This window comes from Uloborus diversus, chromosome 8 (genome assembly GCF_026930045.1).
Source record: "Uloborus diversus isolate 005 chromosome 8, Udiv.v.3.1, whole genome shotgun sequence".
Lineage (NCBI taxonomy): Eukaryota > Metazoa > Arthropoda > Arachnida > Araneae > Uloboridae > Uloborus > Uloborus diversus.
The window spans coordinates 29,298,600-29,305,577 of NC_072738.1; positions in this window are offsets into that span (position 1 = coordinate 29,298,600).

The window sequence follows — 6,978 nt, forward strand, 5'->3', positions numbered from 1 at the left end:
TGAAAATTTTTATTTCAACTCATTGAAAAAAATTCATTATAAATCAGTGAAAGAACATACCTTCACCGTTTTCGCTGTAAATGAAGGTAAGGTGTTTATATTATTTCCTTAAAAAGTTTCAGAGCCATAACATTATTAGAATATTGGATGCAAGAATTTTAGTTTACATTGATTGAATAATTGAAAAAAAGTCGAAAAAGTGACCTCCCTTTGTAAATTCTTAGAAATTCGGTTAATTACGTTAGAACTTCAAACAAACCATAATCTTGAAGAAAATTATTTTTCCTATCTAGTGATGCATTGGATTTTTTTCTACGTTTACTAGGATCGTTTTTACGGTCGTAAACATGAAAAAGTCTAAACCGTGGATAAAATATTAAATATTTCATTTTCTAATTCAAATTTTAAAAATCGAGTTTCAAATTGTAACATCAGACATTTCAGACAACTTGTATACCAAGTTTCGTGTCTATAAGTGGAATAGCTTCGCCGTACAGCGCACAAACGCACACAAGGGTGTCGCCTTCAGAAGAGTGAAAATTTCAAACTAGTTTTGGCCAGGATTTTCAGTCAAATACTCCACTGTGCGGCGGCGGCGCGGCTGGTCCTGAGCACTGTCCACCGGAATCCACTTTTGCTGGGCGGTGGCGTCCATGTCCTGCACACGCATGCTCATATACACTCCCCTACGTGCGCACGCCTTTACACACATACACACGCCTACGTGCACACACGTAAGCCTACACACACAACTATACACACGTAACCACCCAGGAGGAGGGATATGCTTGGGGGGGGAGCCGTTTCTAGAAACAATAACTCTAATCAGTAGGGTCTTGTCGCAACTCGTGATTGCGAAAAACATAATTTGAATTCAAAGTTTCGGAATTCAAATTAGAATTAATTGGGGGAAGTAGGTCACAGATTTTACTTTTTTTTTTGCTTCCTTACGGCTTTGATCAAAGAAAGGAGAAAGTTATAAACAGTTCTAGTTACGAAGGTGAAAGTTGGAGCCATTGAAAGCTCCACCCTTTTTCTTTAGGTCTATTCCCATTGGATGATTTCCTTTGTTTACAATGTAGTACTTTGTTTACATTGAGTCTTAGGTGCCAAATTTGACTGTTTTCTAAAAATACGCCAACGCGACCCGGTTACTGTAATTCTACCTATCTTGCAAAAAACCAGGGATGTTTTCCGCAAAAAGTCAGTAACCTTTCTGAAATTATTCTTTTCCCCTTCTGAAGAACTGGGAGATCTCCCCTGTTAAAGCCAGTCAGGTCTCGAGAACTTTCTAGAAAATCTAAGTAAGTTTAATGCGATTGATTAGAACTTTCCTGATTTACCAGTAAAGCTCCAGAAGCATTTAAGCAAATATGACCAAAACTATGCGAGAATATCAGGTAGGATCCAATCCCTTGTAAAACTGCAGCTATAAAATGACTCATTCGCTTCCACTGGTAACGTAGTCAAACGGGACGAGCCGTAGTTGAATTTAAGCTGGTTATTTTAATAAACCAAACTTTTTTGCCAATATACTTGATTTTACGGGGGAATAGATGAAAACTTGTGAAATCTCGAAACGTTTCACAAAAATAACCAGTAATGTTTCGGAATATTTTTACAGTGTATGATTTGTTAGAAGCTGCTTGTGCTAAATGTTACGAAAATCTCTTCCGGACCTTGAATTAAAAAATGGATCCTCAGTTTCATTTCATGTAGTGGAATAAAAGTACTAGCTTAGTTCGAGTATACATTTTAACAATGCATCTCAACAAAACAACGTTTTACTACAAAAGCGTAACAATGTGGGGACATCCATGTCATCTTCCATTATTAGAAACTATTATTCCAGCAACCACTGTTGCTAGAATTATCTAAACTAATGAACTGAAAAACATTTTCGCTGAAATTTCTGGGAGCGGTTTTTTTAGATGTCAAGTTTTACATGTCTTTGTTAGATGTAGTTACACAGCGATTTGTTAAGGTAAGTAATAAATGACATTATAATAAATATTACTCAAGACAACAAAATGAATTTATTTGCGCAACATATGCTATTCATACATGGCTTAAACTGCAAGAGATTACAACTATGTAAAACGGTAACTAATATTTACATCATGGCTTCTTACCCTTTTCATTACTTGGGGCCACTTGGTACTGCTTCCAGTCCTAAGCGGACAACATACGAGATAAATAGTATTTTCACAACAATAACGTGAGGTGAAATGAGATGAATCCAAAACTTTTTTCACTAAATTTAATTACAACTATAAAAACTACACATCAATTCAATTAACGTTCAATGATGTTAAATAAACACAGTTTATTTCCGAACTGTCTTGTTATCCAAATAAATAATAATAGAAAACGTCCACATTAATTTATGAGTTGCTCGATTGCTACGAGATTGAAATTGGAAAACGAACATTTTTGTGAATAGTTTAAATTGAAACTGCTTACTGTGAAATATCATTTTCACAACAATTGCATTAGGTGAAATGAGATGAATCCAAAACTTTTTTCACTAAATTTAATTACAACTATAAAAACTACATATCAATTCAATTAACGTTCAATGATGTTAAGTAAACGCAGTTTATTTCCGAACTGTCTTGTTATCCAAATAAATAATAGAAAACGTCCACATTAATTCATGAGTTGCTCGATTGCTATGAGATTGAAATTGGAAAACGAACATTTTTGTGAATAGTTTAAATTGAAACTGCTTACTGTGAAATATCATTTTCACAACAATTGCATTAGGTGAAATGAGATGAATCCAAAACTTTTCTTCACTAAATTTAATTACAACTATAAAAAACTACACTTCAATATTAACAATGTTCAATTTACGTTCAATGATGTTTAAATCCCTCCCCCCCTCCCAGTTTAATTTCAAACGGTCTTGTTATCCAAACAGCATAACAAGACCGTATCTAGAAAACGTCCATAATAATTTATGAGTTCGATTGAAATTGAAAAATAAAATTGTGAATTAGTTCTAAGTGAAACTAATTTCTGTCACCTGTATAGTCCATGGGCTTTAAACATTCCTATAATGGCCACATTTTTACTTCAATAACTTCCTTGATCTTGCATTTCATTTGAATGTTTTTCAACATTTGGCACCAAAGAGATCATTGCCAGTCTCAGTAGAGCGTACAAGTTTAATCAGGCCCGGACCTATAAATTTTGCTCTTATTGCCTTAAGGGAACCGGGACGTTCTCGGCAACGAAAAGAGTCAAATTTTTAGTTGCAAATCACAAGGTGTTTATTCGTTTGAAAATCAAGTGTGACTTAAAAACTATTGTGTATAGAAAGAATGTAATCTTCACATCATAAACCAGTAAAAATATTTTTTTTCCTTAAAGAGTATATTTTTGAATAGTAAATAGAAAACACATAGTTGCACGATAATTTGAAAATTTATGACTGCAAATAGGTACGCTTAGCAAATACAATTCTGAATTAAATCACTCTAAACTTCAGTACTATACAGGCAAAAGGTCACAAATTACAGTGAACCTATTAGTTTTCAGTTACTTTCAAATTAAAAAACCACAAAAAATGTTAAAATATAGTATTCCATAAAATCCCGAAAAGGTACAATATTTTTCACTAAAATTAGCCTCCAAAAAATACAAAAGTACCTAAACAAAAGTAAAAATATGTTTAACACATGCAAAATGCTTGTATATGTTATAATACAAAGTTTCATAATCATGCACTGATATGAATTTTATGTAAGCGTACCTAAAGTTTAAAAAAATGTGTTTTCTGAAAAATGGGAAAACGTGTTGACCTTGACAATGCTGGTAAGCTTGCAATACGCTTCCCAAACTGCTTACGCCGAGGCATTTTCTAAGTTTACGTTATGTAAATAGAAAAAAAGAGTAAAAGTAACTGAATCATGAAATATTTGATGAAAGAAAACAGTGGTTTGTATCAACATTCAATTCAGATACTATCCCTTAAAAAAGGGCGTGGCTTTTTTGTTTACATTTTAGATAGTAAATTAATTAGCTTTCGGAATTTGATACCCACACAATGTATACATTTTTAGAATTGGGAAAGTGTGCTTTATTTTATGTAGCTAAAATTGAAAAATCGATTTTTTGAACGTATAAAACGTCCCGGTTCCCTTAAGTTTTCGAGGGGACGCGTCTGAAGCGTTGCGTATCAAGGTACTTGATGTGTCTGAAGTTTCAGACAATTGGTTTACCTGACAAATCAAGCAATACAAAACTTTAAATATTGAAATTCCCCAGACCCTTCAATGAAAAATTATTTTTTTTCACATTAGTGGCAATAAAAATGTTGTTTTTCCAAAACTTAGCATTAAGTAGTACCCTTTGCCTTCTATCCCATCCCCCCTCCCAGGAAAATTGGAAATGACGTGCCTACATAAACCTGATCGGCAGGAAAAACGATTCACATGCAAAATTTTATTACCTTACATTTTTATCAGCATTGGTTCCCACTCAGAAGATGCATGGCACAGACTGAGCCATTGATTTTTTTTTTCTTTTTTTTTCAGCGGGGGGGGGGGGAATATTTTCAAGGTATTTTTCTTTTTTCTAGGTAGGACTCTTAGTTTCTTTTTGGAGATGGATCGTCGTGCACTGTAAAAAACGTTTCTTGAAAATAATAGGCAGCTGATGTGCCCAATTTCAGCCAGTAACATATCTCGCAAAAAACAGGAATGTTTACCGCTAAAATTCAGCAACCTTTTTGAAATTATCCTGAAAAATTCATAAATCCTCCCGCTTAAAGCCAGTCGTGTCTGTAGAACTTCAGAGTGAATTGGCCAAAGCTAAGCCAAAACTGCACGAAAGTATCAAGCATCTTACTTGATTGCAATTCTTGCCAAGCTACGTTGGCCAAAGACTTATTCGCTCCCTTTGGGAGCTTAATCAGTCAGGATGAGCCGTAAGTAAAGAACAGTCGACACACCTTATAAATACTCTCAGTTAATCTTTCAACTGGGAGCTATAAATATTTTTTGCTACAGAGAGAAGCCTGCATTCGTGCAACTTGTAGCAATTCAGGAAACTTTTTGACAATGGTACTTGATATTTCCAGGAAGTAGATAAACACCGTTGAAATCCCGAAACGTCACACGGAAATACTCAGTAACATCTTGGAATATTTTTACAGTGAGGTATTTTCTGGAGCATTGGCAGAGCGTACGGGATGGGAGAGGGCAAGAGGGGCAACTGCTCCCTCACTTTCAAAATTAAAGGGGCCTTGCCACCTCACTTTTCAGAGATAAAAATTAGTAGTCAATTGAAAAACGATATTTTTACAGGGTTGATTGGTTTTTTCCGCCAAAGTAACAACTAAAATTTACAAATAAATGAATTTTTCTCATCTTATTTGATAAAAATGAAACTTTGAATTAGAAAAGGAAGGTCTCCGGGGGCCATCCGTCCCGAATTTTGAGACCATATTCCATTTTTGGTGGTCATAGCATTATAAATGTATAAATGTAAAACGTATGTATATGTGCGGATGTGCTTATGTATGTCGCATAACTCAAGAACGGTATGTCCTAGAAAGTTGAAATTTGGTACGTAGACTCCTAGTGGGGTCTAGTTGTGCACCTCTTCTTTTGGTTGCATTCGGGTGTTTCTAAGTGGGTCTTTTGCCCGTCTTTGGGGAGATATTACTGTTAATTTCGATGTAAACTCAAGTGGTGTTACAATTTGGCGGACACTAGGCGATATATCGCCAGTCATTTGGTCGCCAAGTTTTGTCGCCAACTTGGCAACAAATTTGGCGGATTTTTTTTTTTTTTTAATCTGTTTCAATTTGGCCACTGTTGGTGATATTTAGAAAGTAAACTATTGAATCACATTAAAGTTGCCAGTAATGGGAAAATGACATTAAACTGGAGTAAAAGGAAGTCATGTGAGGCACACATCAGCTCGTTTTTACTGTTTGAGGTGGCTATGCGTTTTTGTTTTCAGTGCAGATCTTGTGACTCTAAAAGCTGATACACAAACTTGAATACATTTTCCATCTGGAAAAGATTTACCTCAGCCAAGTTGGAATCGATTTAAAAATGCTCGCTCATTAGTTCTCAAAGAACCACTATTACGAATATACTCCTACAGAGCACACGAAAGTACTAACCGCGCCGCTCCATTGCAGCAAATGGCACCAGCTATCGATCGGTACTATCTCCACGACAACTCATATAGTGCCATCTCCAAAGAAAGAGGTTCATTTATCTTACCTTGTATTAATTTCTGGAAAACTTTAGAAATTCACTGAAAGTAATGAACAATTTGTACGTTTCTCATGTTGTTTTTGCAGGTCATATAACAAAGGACACCAGAGCATGTCGGATTAAGACGTTGGATTTTTCGGGTTATCCTCTGCTTATGTCTAGAAAAATAATGCTGCTGAAATGAAAACAGACAATGATGAAAGACAATCAGAAAAGAACGCCCAAAGGTTAAAAAATATCTCAATGAAAGGTCACAGTCAAGCAATTGAAGGTCTCATGAACCAGGACGATCATGATGTTGGATTGCCGTTTTCAGATGTCCAGAAGAACGATAATGCTGAAGTTAAAATGGGCTATACTCATAGAGATCCTCAAATAAAAGCACTTAAAGTCAAAAATATCATTGTGAGAAAAGTTAGTAAAGAAATTGCAAACGTTAGAAATTGGCCATTAGACTTGCAGGCAAGTGAACGAGAAAAAAGCATGAAAATGAGTGAAGTAACAATAAAACCAAAAAGAGTTTCATGGAAAGCCAAATTTAAAAAAATGGTTCGAAATATTTAAATTTGGTGATAAAGAAAGTGATGGGCAGATGAGCCAGCCTGATCATCAAGTCAACTTGCCTTTCTCTTCTGATGTACAGAACAATGACGATGTTGAAACGAAAATGGAAAATCATCAAGAAGAATCGCAAATAAAAGATATAAAACTCGAAAATATTTTAATGAGAAGTGGCGATAAA